This window comes from Stenella coeruleoalba, assembly GCF_951394435.1.
Source record: "Stenella coeruleoalba genome assembly, chromosome: 18".
Classification (NCBI taxonomy): Eukaryota; Metazoa; Chordata; class Mammalia; order Artiodactyla; family Delphinidae; genus Stenella; species Stenella coeruleoalba.
Window position 1 is genome coordinate 17,270,333 of NC_137164.1, and position 17,572 is coordinate 17,287,904.

Genomic DNA, 17,572 nt, shown 5'->3' on the forward strand with positions numbered 1-17,572 from the left:
TGTAAAGGATGTGAAGATGGAAAAGACTGCCACCTAAGTCACTGGATCCTCTGGAATCTTGATGGTGACAGCAAAGAGTGACCTAAGAATCAACAGGAATGTCTGGGGTATGCTTTATTTGGGGGCCACCTTGGGTCACAGTTTAGGGGTTGGCTATGGACTCCAGCAAAGCAAGAATGCTGCCTACTTTAATGAGAGCATTTCAAGAGCTTGGTTCCAGCCCTTATGTCAGGGAAGCTGAATCTGCAACAGGCCCTCAAAACATGGAAACGTATAGTCAGAAGATGGTTCCCCTCCACTCACACAGTGGTCAGGTGTTACTCTCAGCACATAACTTGGAGGGTTGGGAAATGTGCTTCAGTATTATTCTCATGGCACTAGCACAATTCTATGGAATTCTGCAGGGGGCACAGCCCAGAGCATGAGAGTAATCAAGGAGGGACAGTTCCAGGGTCTGTGGTGGAGCCTTGAGGATGAAAGTTCAAGCCATGGGCCATGTGAGCCTTCCACCCCACTCATTCCCACCAGCACCATAACAGGCATTTATACAACGCAATGTGGTTAAAATGAACATCAAGGGCAGACACAACATATATCTCTGTAAGGCTTATAAGACTACCATCCTTGTGTCTGAATCCCAATTCATGCAAGCAAAAATAATTTGAAAATAATGCAAACATCATGAATAATGCAAGCATCATGAATGACATAAAACATGAATGACATGACATTTATACTTCACCTTCTTCCTTCTCCCTCTATTGTCTTCACATATTAAACTGCTTCCAAACCTCTCTCCCTAACACTTTTTTTTTTTTAAGAAGATGTTGGGGGTAGGAGTTTATTAATTAATTTATTTATTTTTGCTGTGTTGGGTCTTCATTTCTGTGCGAGGGCTTTCTCTAGTTGTGGCAAGCGGGGGCTACTCTTCATTGCGGTGCGCGGGCCTCTCACTATCGTGGCCTCTCTTGTTGCGGTGCACAGGCTCAGTAGTTGTGGCTCACGGGCCTAGTTGCTCCGCAGCATGTGGGATCCTCCCAGACCAGGGCTCGAACCCGTGTCCCCTGCATTAGCAGGCAGATTCTCAACCACTGCGCCACCAGGGAAGCTCCCAACACTTTTTTTTAATCGGCATACAGTTGCTTCACAATGTTGTGTTAGTTTCTGCTATACAGCAAAGCGAATCAGTTATATATATCTCCACTCTATTTTAGATTTCCTTCCCATTTAGGTCACCACAGATCTCTCCCTAATATTTTACCCCAAATGCTCTTCCAGCACCTTGCTCCCAGGACCCCCTTGGCAGTTCACCTTCCTTCTCCCAGGCCTGCTCAGGAAGGGAGACAAGTTTAAAAACTAGAAGTGTTCTTATATTAATAACCTTTATTCTATCACACTCCAAGAAGGAAACATGAGAACTATTAGCTAAAGGGCTCTTGTAAGGCCCTTTACGTGTATGTGTGTATGTGTATGTGTGTGTGTGTACGTGTGTAACACAGGAGAGATTTAAATATATCTGAGGACGTGGGATGTTGTTGGGTACACCTGCATTCTATAAACTGGATTGAGGAAGAAAAAATGGCTGTCAAGAGAAATTGTGAAGAATGAATAATGCATAATCCACAACCTGGTCAAATCTGTTCACACAGACAGCTCTAGTACCAGTGCAAACACAGTGAAGAAATATATTCAACGTCAATAAAGCCAAGCTGAAGTTGAAAAGGAACTTGAAACATCAAAACTCCTGTCGTTTGGGATAAACGTTCTCCAGTGGATTGAAAGCCAGCCTTGGAGGCAGCCCACAGAGAGAATAGATGGCTAGAGATATGACCACAGGTTCATATTGACTATTTCAAGCTTGTATGAAAAACTTAGAAAAGAAAAACTGTAATAAGACTGGGTTTATTATATTTCACTTGTAGTTCTTTTATTTTGGTGAGATTTTCTTTCCTTTAACTTGACCACACAAATAACATGTGGTTTTGTTTATCATGTTGTGAAAGGAAAGAAAACTGGAGCAGAGGTGCAAAGCAGAGAGGGCAGTGGTGTGAGATACTGTTGCCCTATATCAACATGAAGTCAAGTCCCCAAGAATACATGCAGATGATAAAAGACATAGTCTCCATAAAAGGAACATTTTCCTCTTACTATTAAATGGTCTTTTCCGAGTTGTCTGCAATAAGCAAGTATCACTTTTATTTTAAAATTTTTTTAATATTGAATGGGCCTTCCTTCTTTGCTTCTTTAACTTCTCAACATTGTATATATGCAACATTGCTTTAAAAATCTCTTGATTGTTCCAAACGTGCAGGTCAGTGAATGCCTTGATGACAATATCAGTGTTTGAAAGACTTCAAATGGTTGTGGCAGTTTTTAGAGTTATCACTGGGATGTCATCTCCAAGGCACTACAACAGCAGAAACCAGTAACAGTTGTCCCAGGTTCAGCTGACTGACAGCATGCCTGTCACTGACTTAGCAGACTAAGGCTTCCTGCCCAGAAACTCTTGCAATACTTGACATTTGACCATTCAAACAGAGAATACAAGAGAAGCAAGTGGTAAAAGTAATAGTGAGAACAAGAATAAGAGTCCACCATGCTGGTGGCTGTGGTATTTTCTTTGAAAGAATAATACTTACCTCTTGAGAGATTTTCATTCCAAAAATAAAGAATGCAATTCCTATGCACACTCCAGAACGATGGAAATATTCGGGGACTGAAAAATAAATATAGGTTGACCTTTATTCTATTAGGCATATTGTCAATAGGACTCCTCAAGACAAGACCGATCTCTTTTCATTAGCTTCCCAGTTGTTCTCAAAGAATCAGAAAGGGTCCCATCCCCCAAGTCTGTTCTAAACACGAATTCATTGCAAACTGAAGGAGTGCTAGAAGGGCAGAGCTGCTTCCAGTGAACCTATAGGTGAAATTAAATATTCTGTTGACTCTCTCCTTTTGAACAACAAAACAACACCCTCCCTTAGCTTGAATTTTTTGTTTCACATTACCATTTTTATACATTCTTTACTTTTTCAGGTTATCAATTCTTTGTGTGTGCAGAGTTACATTAGAAGAGTGAATATATGTCCACTCTTTTAATATGGTTTGGCTGTACTTAGTGGTGAATTCCTGAGTTCACAAGTTTTGTGTGAATGAGAGTAACACTCAGGGTCACAGCTATGCTGTATAAGGTTAAAACATGTTAGATCTGGCAAGTACAGGCATTAAGAAGAAGCCAATAATTAGTGCCAGGCTCCCTGCTTAGAAATGATGTTGCTAGCATATTTTCCTTCCAGTGAATTACATTGCAACATGCACTGAATTTTGACAATGGGCTATCTCAAGCCTACACAAACAGCAAAACCATTTTTTTCGATAAGAGATTCTTTAATTTCTTGGGAAATGTCTCTGAAAATGGACTCGAAAGATCCTTTTCTGAACCTGCATAAATCCCAATTCTTGGTGCTCTTTCTGAAGAGCATTTTGGAGGGCAGCTCCATGCTGTACATTCAGAGAGCAGATCCTTGGGTAGACGCGATACACAGAAACCTCGAGAACAAGAGAAAGAGGGGGGACCTGCCAGTCCCAACAACCGTGTCTTAAAGTCACTGAGCTCTCTAGACTCTTCCCCCAAACTAATTCCCACGTAGAGAACACTGGTTTTGCATGTGTTTCTATTGAAGAGGCTGAGAAACATCATAAGCTGCAAGTTGATCAGAAGATTGATACCCCTTAAAGAGCAATGGATAGACTGGGCAACCGTGGTATATATTTAAACAAAAGGGTTTAAGGAATATGCTCCTTACATCAGTGGAAGACTTTCCAAAAGTCGTGTGTGGTCTGCACCATGCTTTCCCAATTTATTAGTGCTGTTCAAATATAACAGTAGAATCAACTCAATGTGTGTGCTGGAAATTCCAGCCCCTTTTCCAAAAACACTCTCTTGTCATCACCTCAGACACTGCCATTGTAATCAATGTCATATTCCTGACAATAAAATGGCAGAGGAAGAGGAAGAAGAAAAACTACTGCTCAGAAACCTAACCACTACCAAACCCAACACCTCCAAATGAGGGTTCTTGCAAAGTTACCAGCTCTCTCTGAAGTGAATCACTCCAACTTGGGGCTCATCCTGTATGACTGGGTGAGGACATTTTTTCAAGTGTCACAAGCTAGGACACATCAGTTGTGTGGCCTTATTATTCCACCCTATAACTCCACCAAAACAGCTTTCAGTAAGGCCAACAAGACCTGAGATGACCATATGTCCAGACCTTGTCTTACTAGATTTCTCAGCAGCAGTTGAACTTAGTGACCACTGCTCCCTTGAAGACTTCTCTTCCTTTGGTTTCACTGACATCACTCTCCAGGTTTTCCTCTCGGCTCTTTGCCGTTCCTCCTCACTTTCTCTTAATAGCTCCTTCCTTTCTGCCTGGCCTTTAAATGTTGAAGTTACTCAATACTTGATCCCAAAAGGTCACCTTCCTTCTCACCCCATATTCCTTCCCTAGGTCTTCAATGGCCACCACTCTGCACAATTCCAGGAGACACTATGCACACCACGGTCTATGTAACTGGCTCCCCCTCAAGTTGTACAGTGCGTGGCTTGTGTGGCCATAAGGGCAGTTCTATCCACTCCTGTGGCTTTAATTACCATATATACATTACAGACTGCAAAATGTTTATCTCAGGCCCAGCAATGCTGAAATTCAAACCCACATGTATTTACAACTGACTACTTGAGACCCACTTGTTCATCTCGAAGGCATTTCAAAGAGCACGTCCAAAACTGAACCCATGCTCTTCCCAGACAAGTCTGGTCCTCCCTCAGCATTCCTTGTCTTGGTGAATGGCACCAGCATCCATCCAGTTGCCCAACCTAGAGCCCTGAGGGCATTCTTGTCAATTCCCTCTCGGGCACCATCAACAAATGATCTGTTTGCATGCGTGTTTGTGATCTGTCTCCCTCCACTACAATATAAGCCCTTTGAAAGCTGAAATCTCTCTCATTCACCATCATGCCTCCAGAGCTAGAGGTATGTCTGGAATAAAATATTTGTCTACTGAAATAATAAAGCCCTATTGACTTTACCTGCTATCTATCTCTTAAGTCATCTCCATCACCACCCAGTAGCCTTGCCTAGGTTGCTCCCTCAAGCTTCCCCTTTTTTTTAGTTAATGCCTGTTTATCTTTCAGACCTCAACTCAATATAACTTCCTCAGGGAACTTCCTTTGATGTCCCAAACTGGGTCAGGCCCCTTTAGATGTTATCACAGCTTTTCTTACTTAACACTTCTTTCCCTGTCTTTTCTCCGCAACATTTTTATCTTTTGTATTGGGTTGGCCAAAAGGTTCCTTCGGTTTTTAAGTAAAAGACACATTTTTCATTTTCACCAAGAACTTTATTGAACAACGTATTCATCCTTTTGTCCCACTACCTTCTCCCATTTTTCAGGCAACTTCATAATTCCTTCTTCCCAAAACTTTTTATCTTTTTGAGCCAAGAACTGTTCCAGGTGCCTTTTACAGTCTTCCAGGGAACTGAAATTTTTTCCATTAAGAGAATTTTGTAAAGACTGAAATAAATGGAAATCTGAAGGTGCCATGTCTGGTGAAAGCGGTGGATGAATCAGAACTTCCCAGCCAAGCTGTAACAGTTTTTGCCTGGTCATCAAAGAAACATGCGGTCTGGCATTATCCTCATGGAAGATTATGAATTTTCTGTTGACTAATTCCAGACGCTTTTCATCCAGTGCTGCTTTCAGTTGATCTAATTGGGAGCAGTACTTGGAATTAATTGTTTGGTTTTCCGGAAGGAGCTCATAATAGAGGACTCCCTTCCAATTCCACCATACACACAACATCACCTTCTTTGGATGAAGATCGGCCTTTGGTATGGTTGATGGTGGTTCATTTTGCTTGCCCCACGATCTCTTCCATTCCACATTATTGTACAGTATCCACTTTTCATCGCCTGTCATAATTTGTTTTAAAAACGGAATGTTTTTGTTACGTTTCAGTATAGAATCGTATGGAGAAATATGGTCAAGAAGGTTTTTTTCTCTTTACTTATGTGGAACCCAAACATCAAAGTGATGAACATAACCAAGCTGGTGCAAATGATTTTCAATGCTTGATTTGGATATTTTGAGTATATCGGCTATCTCCCTCGTGGTATAACATTGATTGTTCTCCATTAATGTCTCGAATTGATCGCTATCAACTTCAACTGGTCTACCTGACCATGGAGCATCGTCCAGTGAGAAATCTCCAGCAAGAAACTTCGCAAACCACTTTTGACACGTTCGCTCAGTCACAGCACCTTCTCCATACACTGCATGAATCTTTTTTTTTTTGCATTTCAGTTGTGTTTTTACCTTTTCTTGAAATAATAAAGTATAATATGCTGAAAATGTTGCCTTTTTCTTCCATCTTCAATATTAAAATGGCTACATAAAAATTCACCAATTTTGATGAGTTTTTTTTTAAATGCATGCTGATATGACAGCTGTCACAATACAATCTAACAAAATTGTTTTGAATGAAGTTAAAGACAACTAAGTGCTACTAGAGCCATGTTACAGGAAGAAAAGAACAAACATTTTGGCCAACCCAATATAATTTCTATCAAAGTCATTCTTCACTTTTCCATTCCTTCAAAATTCTTCATTAATTCATCCAAAAAAAACAGAAAGGTGCCAAATCTCAGCTATTGATCTGGGTGCTGAGAATCCTGAGAGAATAAGTCTGAATAAGTAGTTCAGAGAAGGATAAGAGATAAGGACATGTTAAAAAAAAAAAGTAATACATTATGCAATATCTGCAAATATAGAGATATATACAAAGTACAGAAGAAAAGGTGATTAATCCCATCCAGGTGAGGGTGGCCAGAGAAGTCTCATTGAGTACGTGTTGCAAGGAAGATCTTCCACTCGTACTTCCTCAAAGACTATTCCTACATTCAAAGGATTGGTGCAAATCGTTTAAGTTTTCAATATTTTCTTTTAACCCAATCCTCAAGGTCAGCTCTAGACAGTTTGAGTCTGGAAGACCTTGCCATCCACCTCCAAGACTTCCCCTTTCTATGGACCTCACAACACCTTTAAACATCTTCATTATTCTTAATTTCTGTTCACTTTCCCCACTCCAACAAGTTTTTTGCCCATCCTCCCCTTTCTCTTTCTTCAAAAAGTAATCTGTTGCACTCACTCCCGTAAATGTTTTATATCTTCTTATGGTAGGCAAGTTTTGTAAGAGGCCCTTGAGAGAAATTGCTGTCCTAAGAAATGAGTCTCCATATAAGAATGGAGGATCTGCTCCAAGTCTTTTCATTCACACCAACAGACAAGACCTTGTATTCTGCCTAGAAGTAAGGCCAACACCGCAAGAACAAATATGGCTTTCCAAGTTTGCTAAGTGTGTGTGCTTCTTGGGTTATTTCTTTCCAGCAAATATGAAAGCAACTTGAAATGATTATCACACTTGACTTTTGCAAAAGAATATTGCCTATTACGAAAGATACTAAGTTTCAGGGAAAATCCAACAACACTCAGCTCATCTGTGATATTTACCTGGACCGTTCTTCCCCTCTCTTCATGCTTGGTGAACTCATATCCTTCACTCAGCCTCAGCTCAAACCCTTTCTCCTCTCCTGACTCTCACTCTTATGGTGGCCTGTGCCTCCCCTTTCAAAATAAGTTTACACTTTTTTGCTTTACATTAATTTCACCATCTCTCAAGCCTGTCAAAAATGTTTAATTCTTGATTCTATCATCAAACATATAAGAGTGACAGCCTGAGACCACAAAGTGACCTCAGGCAAGTCTCTTAACTTCTCTGAACGGGGCTGCCAAGTTGAACAACTCCAGAAGCCTCATTCACATCACACTCTACGTGAATGGCATCTTCTGAAGTTGTGCAGTGGCCCAAGCTCAGGATCTGCCTTTGCTCCTCTGTAAAATCAACGGGTTGGACCAAAACCTCATTCTATGCTTTGGGGGGTCATACTTTTGATAAATATTTCTTCTATGCATTCATCCTATTTAATGATAAAATTATGGACTAGAAGCAAAATACAGAGGAGCATGTGTGTACCCCAGGTTTCATTTTGCATTCTTGGGAGGCTGTGTTAAGTAGGTCAACAGTCATCCCTCACTTCCTTTAGAGTACCACAGGCCTTCGAGAGAGTGGAAGACAGCAAATTGCCACTTCCTTGTCACACTCTTGAGCAAAGTCCTCATGAGCTACGATGTGTGACAATGTGAAACACATATTCTGAAAATCCCTGAAAGAAAAGAGCTAACAATCTTATCAACCAAGGGAATAAAATAACTGGTCTGAAATTCACTGTTATTTAGCATTGTGATCTGTTATGTGCCTTTCTCTTTTGGTTTTGCTAGGCGAACACCCATAACAGTGAAACATGATTGGATGTTCCTGAAAAGACAGGGAAATGTCATGCAACATAGTGCTTGTTGACGATGAAACCAATAGTGCTATATTTCTTTCTTACCAATTATATTTCCTGAAAAATGGGTAGTAAATTAATAAATGACTCAATGAAAGGAAATAGGATAAATGTGCTATTACATATAAAAGTCAAAAAGCAGCATGTAAAAAAGCCCCACTTGCAATGGGAAAGAGCTTAGTGAGTTGAAGGACTGAACGAAACCAGAGTGGGAGCAGCACAGTGGTCAAGTGGAAAAGTGGTCGAAGATGAACCAAGGGGGACCAGATCATATGTGTTTGTAGGCCATGTTAAGGATCTTGGGCTTTATCACAAGTGTGATTGAATACCTTTGTCCAACAGTAGAAGAATGGGTTAGTAAATTAGGTTATAGCAGCAACACCACAGAATACTACCCATCACTGATTTCCAAAGTGTGTTCTAAGCACTTACCTGTGGAACAGATGTTTTATTGTGTATTTTTTTATAGTTTCATGTTAAAATTAATTTGAAGAAAATGAGTTATACTATCCTCTTTTTTATTAAATCCTATGACAATATTATAGGCTTTGGGAAATCCTACAGTAAAGGAATGTGTTTACTTTTACAGCTTTCCAAACTTATTTGATCTCAGAGATGTTTTCTTTTCCCTAAAGTGACGTTGGCTAAAATCTAGAGATTTTAGCTAGCTAAATTTTTCTAGCTAAAGAAACTAGCATTTGTAAAATATCTCTTGGTAAATATTGTTATATATCCATTTTAGATGATCATATATAGAGAGTCTGTAGGAAAACAAAAACATCCCATGATTACAACTATCTGAAAATAAGCATGTATGGGAAGGTAACATGGAACAATTAAAATATCTGTTGGTTAGGATGACAGATATATCAGTGATTTGATTTCTCTATTAAGTTTTTCTTTAGTTTGGATATTAAATCATTTTTTCAATTAAAAATTATAAAGCAGTAAAAAGTTATGAGAGCCATATTTTTTAAACATATTTGAAGTTTTGCCAGTTCAATCAATTCACAGACTGCTGCACAAATTTCACTTCATTAGTGTGTCCAGAGACTATGCAAGCTACATTTTATGGAGAAGAAACCAGTCATCATAATACCAGTTCTAATCCCCTTGCTAGCAGGTTGGTCTAATTAACATCCCTTAATTGGATGAATTAATTTAAACTAAAACACAACTTGATTCATGCCTTAACTACAACATCCTTCATAGGATTCATAAAATCCTCTGAACTTACCTTTCAATCCTATTACTACCCAGAAAGCCATTTCAAAGAGTATTTCATATATACAGATCAAAATCCTTTATAACTTTGATGTTGGGGCCAGAAATTAAATCCTATATATTCATTCATTCCTTCATTCATTCAACAGACATTTAATGAAAGCACTAGACTATGCCTAAGAATATAAAAACTTAAAAAGACAAATCCTTATCTACAATGAATTCTCAGTAAGTGATACAGACATGCAAAAAATTGTAATATAGAGGGCTTCCCTGGTGGCACGGTGGTTGAGAGTCCGCCTGCCGATGCAGGGGACACGGGTTCGTGCCCCGCTCCGGGAAGATCCCACATGCCGCGGAGCGGCTGGGCCCGTGAGCCATGGCCGCTAAGCCTGTGCGTCCGGAGCCTGTGCTCCACAACAGGAGAGGCCACAACAGTGAGAGGCCCGCGTACTGCAAAAAAAAAAAAAAAAATGTAATATAGAATAAATACTCTAATTTTGGTATGTATTGTCATAATGCTGGTACAAAGAACAGAAATGCCAGTTCTTCCCAGAATAGGGAGAGTAGGTCAAAAAGGCTTCAAAGAGGATGAGATGTTTGAGCCACATCTTCAAAAATGAGCATGAGTTTGCCAGGTGGGTGAGGTTGGGAACACTCCAGTCAGAGAAGAGAGTGTACAAAGCATGGATGTAGGATTCAGGGCAAGAACGAGATAGGACATAGTAAGAGGGCACGGGGAAACCTGCCATGGAACCATCAAATAAGATACAGATTAACAAATGACCATATAAATTTGGATTGTAGATGGTAGCACCTACTACAAAGCAAGAGCAGGCTCAGAGAACCAAGGAGGAGGGTTCAAATTGCAATAGATTGAAGAGTAAATAAAGGTCTCAGGAAGCACACTCAGTAGACCCAGTTACAGGTGGGGTAACATTTTGGCAAGTGATACTCTTAACTCAGGTAATAAGTAGGTTCTTATGATGGGATTATGTAGTGCATTAATGATAACAAAATGTATTTTGTAACTCTGGACTTCTAACATGTAGCACTGACAAAATCAAACATATAGATGACCCTTAAGAGTTCAAACAGTTCATCCTTTCACTTCTTTAAAAACAATAGCACTGGGCTTCCCCTGTGGCGCAGTGGTTAAGAATCCACCTGCCAATGCAGGGGACACAGGTTTGAGCCCTAGTCTGGGAAGATCCCACATGCTGCAGAACAATTAAGCCTGTGCACCACAACTACTGAAGCCTGCATGCCTAGAGCCCGTGCTCTGCAACAAGAGAAGCCACCGCAATGAGAAGCCCACACATCGCAATGAAGAGTAGCCCCTGCTGCAACTAGAGAAAAGCCTGTGCACAGCAACAAAGACCCAACTCAGCCATAAATAAATAAATTTATTTTAAAAAAATAATAGCACTTCATGACAGATTGTAAATAAATACTGATATCCTCAAATGAAAATGCTATGCAAATATAAAGGGTGATTTGTTAAATCCACTTCAAGTACAAAGACTCCTAAAGTACATGGCAGAGAAACGTGTGATCTGCGATCTTCGATGAAACAAAGAGGAGAGTGGTGCATATTCATAGTGATACTACACTTTGAGTGTTTTCAGCATTTCCCTAAAGGTTGCAGAACACTTTGTAAGTATGTTTACTCTCGTATGAAGAGAGTGGTCTGTGCTCACATTCAAAGAAAGGTAAAGAGGTGACATTATAAAAGGCAAGAACTGCAAGGGACCTTAAGCATCATCTATCCAACCTCTTCATTCTATGGATGAAGAAACAGAATCAGAGAGGTTAAGTAGGTTGCCCACAGTTCACACAGTGAATCAGAGCTCAAACCAAGATTGCAACCCAAGCCAAGATCCCCACTTCCAGTAGTCAGGTGCATTTGTTTTCACTGTGCCCTCCTGGCCTGTGCCAAAGGCCGAAACTAAGTCAGAAACAGAGCTAAAAGAGTTAAAAGTAGAGTCAACAATACAGTGATCCTATTACCCTTGGGCTTGTAACTGAGCATGCGTTTTAGAGTGAGCATGGGGGAAGGGAGAGTCACTGTGAACTGCTGCTACATGCCAGTCACTTTGCTGGATGCTTGCATACACTCACAACACGTGATGCAAGATTATTCTCTCATCATTTCATAGTCAGTGAGTAAATAAATATTTCCTGGGGGCTCCTATGTGCCAAAGACAGTTCTAGGTCCTAGAGATCACATCACATTGAATAAGACAGAGTTCCTTCATAGAATTACATTCTAGTTGGGGGAGACGGAAAATAAACCAGTCAACTAATGAGTACACTAGAGAGTATTAAGTGCTAGACAGAGAAATAAAATGAAATGATGCAATAGAGAAGAAAAGGTGGGAGAGTGGGCACTGCCTCACCTAGTTGGGTCTTTTCCTTACTGGGTGATAAAAAGCAATCAGGCATGAACCTTCACACAAAAGACATAAAGATGGCCTAGAACCTAATGCCCAGGGATAAAACCAAGTCAGAAGTCAGGGCAGGGCATGTGTGAACGTGTGTGGAGACACAGTCTGTCCAAATATCACCAACAGAAGCAGGAGAGAATGGGCTGAGGACAGCTCAAAAGAATTTTCTGTAACAGTTTGCTGCTGTTTCCTGTGGCTTTTACTAAGCTGAGCAACTTAATATGCCATGGCTTTCACCCTGTGGCCTTCATTCTTCAAGGCTCTAATAATATCCAATGCCCCACCCCTCTTCTGTCCATCTGACTTCTTTCCTCTTTTAACTAGGTATAACTGTTTCACAACCAATGGGCTGAAGTAAAGGTGATAGAGAATGACTATCAGGACCCCCATGCTAATCACAGCATTTCCTGGACCAAGACCGATGGGACAAAGTGGTGGAAATGCTAGTCTAATGGGCATTCCACTAAGCATAAGCAGAATGAACCCAAAGTCAGTACAATACCATCAGGACTTCTTAAGGGAAAACAGCAATGAGATGTTGGAATTAATTTGAGGCCTCTGACACTGACAGAGCTGGAAGCAACACGAAGCTCAAAAAGTCAATCTGCTTTGGGAATGTTAAAAGGAAACACTTGTTTGGAAAGAATTTTTAAGTGTGAAAAAGAAAAACTATTTTCGGTGGAATTTGTGAGCAGTGAGCCTGACCACACACTGGGGACTGAGAGAAGATGTATCACTGAGGGAACTGGGTTCAGCTCCCAGCACTTTTCATGCCCAGCACCCAATTGAGAAATCATGTGCTGTGATTAATGTCTGCAATGGGCCAAACAACTCCACTGGGTATGAATCAGACTCTCAAATCCAATCTCGGTTTTATTTCCATGCTTCCTTCTCCTCGCCCCAGCATCCCTTGTGTTTCTTTATTCTGTGGCGACTGTGTACACTTTAAGAACTACACTCCTTGGGTTTAACTGTTTCATAAATCACTTCCTCATTTTCCATTGTGTAAAACCAAGTCCACACGGAACGCTGCACTCCAGTGAGAGGGTTCCAACTGAATCCACTAGACTATACTTCCTGTAACACATCCCAAGACCAAGTTAAAGTCCACAGGCTAAAGGACCCCACACCTGCAGGGAGTCTACCCACTCCATGTCTGGGCTACCTGTGGCGTGTTTTATCACATCTCTCCCTACGCTTAGCATCTGGATGGACACTCAGTCTTTTATCTGCCTTGTTGGTGTGGTATGCAGGAACATTTTGGATCCTGGGGGTAAAAGATTATATACTGTTCTAATTTATCTTCCTGGATAGCTTTTTCTACCACTGCATCAAGCACCAGTGAATCCTAAAAAGTGCCCTTCTCGTGATCAATAGGCATTGAAAAACGTCCAGTCATCCCCCAAATTCCATCATCATGTTGCATCCATGAAGATGAGGTGACAATGGTATAAGCACCCTATAACGAAGTTACAAGAGGCTAACTCCCAAGACTGGGGAAGCAGAAACACATCTGGGAAACCTCTAGATGCTCAGAGTTAAAGATGCCTTCCTAGTCTGAAACCTCCATTTCCTATCCCTTGATTTGCTAACCCAGCAAGACAAAACTCTCCTTTGCTTCTCAGTGAAAGCTCCTAATAATATATTCCATATGACCATTGCCCTTGGAATGGTTAGTTTTCCACTTAAAGCTAAGGCAACTTTGCCTTCATAATATTTTAAATGTGAAAGTTCTTTGCCATTTGAAGATATTAGAGACATAAATTTGGAAATGATTTTTGTGGAGTGACAATAACCATAGATATCTCCTACTGATAATTCTTCATCAAGATGAAGGAGAAAAACTTTAAAATATTTCAGGTTAGATTTACAGTGTTCAGTACAAACTACTATGTATAAAATAAATATTTTATACATAGTATTTTATGCTATGTACAAAATAAATATGTACAGTGTTCAGTACAAACAACTATGTATAAAATAAATATGTATAAATTGTACTATGTATAAAATAAATATGTATAAAATAAAAGTGAGAAAAAAATTGTGTATAAAATAAATAAGCTGAAAGGATATACTGTAAAACACAGGGAATATAGTCAATATTTTATAATAACTTTATTTTTTTTATAATAACTTTAAATGGAGTATAATCTATAAAAATCACTATGTTATATACCTGAAACTAATGTAATATTGTAAATCAACTATATTTCAATAAAAAATAGATTTTAATATATTCTTTAGGTATAAACATGATATTTCAGGTAATCACTGAAAATTATCTCAGTTCAACTTTTTCCACTGCAATAAAGGAAACTTTATGATAGTGAGCTATGGGATTTCCCTGGTGGCACAGTGGTTAAGAATCCGCCTACCAACACAGGGGACACGGACTTGCCAATGTGGTCCGGGAAAATCCCACATGCTGCGGAGCAACTAAGCCCGTGCACCACAACTAGTGAGCCTGTGTGCTGCAACTACTGAAGCCCGCATGCCTAGAGCTCGTGCTCTGCAACAAGAGAAGCCACTGCAGTAAAAAGCCCGCACATCTCAAGGAAGAGTAGCCCCTGCTCGCTGCAACTAGAGAATGCCCATGTGCAGCAACGAAGATACAATGCAGCCAAAAAAAACATAAGATAGTGAGCTATACAAATGACAAAATATGACATGACATAATGTAATATAATATATACATAAAATGTATATAAATATATAAACAATATCTATAGCCTAAAGGTTTAAAGCTTAAGAGATCATATTTTAAAAATTTGCAGCTCACCTTATAATCTAATTTTCTCATTTCGGATCTGCTGGATCAAAGATATGGAATGAAGAACCATGATTTTGCATGACTATATATAATATTTTGTAGCATACATGTAGTAAATTGTATGTTTTGTTTTATTAAACATAATGACATACTGTGCAAGCTTCATGGATATACAGTCAATCTTCATTTTTCACGGATTCCATATTTGCAAGTTCCTCTACTTGCTAAAATTTATTTGTTAAGCCCCAAAGCAATACTCAACAGCACTTTCATGGTCATTTGAAGACATGAGGGGCAGTGAAAATTTTGATTCGCCTGGTGCACACGTTCCCAGCTGGGGTCAAACAAGACAATACTCTACCTTCTTGTTTCAACTCTTACGGTATAAACAAGTATCCTTTTCAAGGTCAACTAAGTTCCACGTTTTTCACATCGTTGTGCTTTTTTTTTTTTTTTTTTTTTTTTGCTGTATGCGGGCCTCTCACTGTTGTAGCCTCTCCCGTTGCAGAGCACAGGCTCGGGACATGCAGGCTCAGCGGCCATGGCTCACGGGCCCAGCCGCTCCGCGGCATGTGGGATCCTCCCGGACCGGGGCACGAACCTGTGTACCCTGCACCGGCAGGCGGACTGTCAACCACTGCGCCACCAGGGAAGCCCCGTTGTACTTTTTATTCGTAATTTCACTGTTTAACATGACCCCAAACATAGAGCTGAAGTGCCTTCTAGTGTTTCTAGGTGCGAGAAGGCTGTGATGTGCCTCCCAGAGGACAGACCTGTTAGATAAGTCGTTCAGGCATCAGTTACAGTGCTGGTGGCTAATGAATATATTAAATAAATCATCTAAACAGAAACACACCTAAAACAAGGTTTTGTATTGATCGATGACAAAAATGTGACCACAGAGTGGTAGGAACTGAACCTCATGTTTCCCCTAAAAGCAATGATTCAGTATTCACTAATTCAGCGGTCGAAGTGACTTTACAGAACAGAACTCCTATGAATAATGAGGATCAACTGTATTAAATTTAAAATAGGGCTTCCCTGGTGGCGCAGTGGTTGAGAGTCCGCCTGCCGATGCAGGAGACACGGGTTCGTGCCCCGGTCCGGGAAGATCCCACATGCCGCGGAGCGGCTGGGCCCGTGAGCCATGGCTGCTGAGCCCGCGCGTCCGGAGCCTGTGCTCCGCAACGGGAGAGGCCACAACAGCGAGAGGCCCGCGTACCACAAAAAAAAAAAAAAAAAATTTAAAATAAGCTCGTCTGTTACCACAAATGCTTTCCAGGGTTTCCATGATTCCCACCTCGAAGGCTCAAGGAGTATGACTATGGAGTTCTCTTTCCACTGACCCTACCTTAGAGCTATTAAAATGGGTTTCTTTACGCTGCTTATCAGATGGTGCTTCCCAGGGGCAAGGGGCCAGGAGGAAACTCCTGACCAGCAACCCCTGGGGGCCTGAACAGGGTTTCCTACAGAGGGAAGCCCTCTAGCCAGAGCTGTCATGAGGAACCACGGGCAGCTCCCAGAGGCTGCATCCCACACAGAGTCACATCAGGACTAAGGTGTGTATTCCGTGACCAGATTATCACACCTGAATGGGGCAAGATGAGAAGGGAGAGTCAAGAGGAGAACCAAGATGGTCAGAAAGTGATCTGGGCAGAGGTTCAAAGGAAAGATAGGAAGGCAGAGTCTGGAGGGACGACTGTGTCTGGATCAGGAGTCCCCTGAGAAGTTAGAAGTGGGGATGGTGACCTCTGGCCTGAGGGAGGGGAGCTGCTGAAGTGCTGACAGGGAGCGGACAATGCCGACAGCTACCTGAGTAACCTCCGAGGGAGGTGGACAAATCATCTCCAAGGTTCCTTTCAGCCCCTTGGGTGTATGATGACAGGGTGATGATAAAGAAGAACAGTGCCGGTTGGCAGATCAGCTCTGTTAATTTTTATTGAAATTCTTGCTTGCATTCAGAACCCTTAAAAGAGAAACAAGTGTCCTTTGGGGACCACAGTTTCCCCAGTCTCTAGTAGTACTGTAGTGTATATACAAAACATCGTATATGTTTTGTAGTGAAGCTGTAAGAAAAAGGGATACAAAGAATTTTTTTTAATGTCTGGTTATCTCCAAATTATTACATCAGTCTAGTCTCTTTTTAACTTTTATTATAAAACTTCTCAGTCATACACAAAGTACAGAGAATCATCTAATAGACTCTTATGGACCCACCACCCAGCTTCAATCATTTTCAACATTTTAGCCCAGCTTTTTTCATCCTCTTATTTGACTAACAGAGCTTTCATATATTTTCTCACTCAACAAGTATTTACTGAGCAGCTGCCATGTCAGGCACTTTTCAAGTACTGGAGATACATGAGTGAAAAGAAGAAAACAGGCAAAAAATACCTGCTGTCAAGAAGCTTACATCCTAATAAGATGAATAGTAGTAGCTAATTTTACTGAGAGACATGGGGCATCACTGTTTGGGACACTTTTTCATTTCATTTAATCCTCACAAGAACCCAATGAGATAGGTGCTTTTATTGTCTTCTTTTACTGATGAGGAAATTGTAGCACAGAGAGGTTAGGTAATTCACCCAAGATCACACAGCTACCAAATGTAGATGGGGTTCAGATTGGCTCCAGAGTCTGTGCTCTTAACCACCATGCAT

The 17,572-nt window shown here is 40.7% G+C and overlaps 1 protein-coding gene across 4 annotated transcripts in view; it reads right to left on the minus strand.

Annotated features, from left to right (window-relative positions):
• The window catches only part of RNASEH2B (ribonuclease H2 subunit B), a 798,611-nt gene that overhangs the window by 734,845 nt on the left and 46,194 nt on the right, over positions 1 to 17,572 (minus strand). For all 4 annotated transcript variants that reach the window (XM_079902671.1, XM_079902668.1, XM_079902673.1 and 1 more), the window contains exon 3: positions 2,640 to 2,716. The gene's annotated coding sequence lies outside the window, so the exon portion shown is untranslated. The remainder of the gene's footprint in view (positions 1 to 2,639; positions 2,717 to 17,572) is intronic.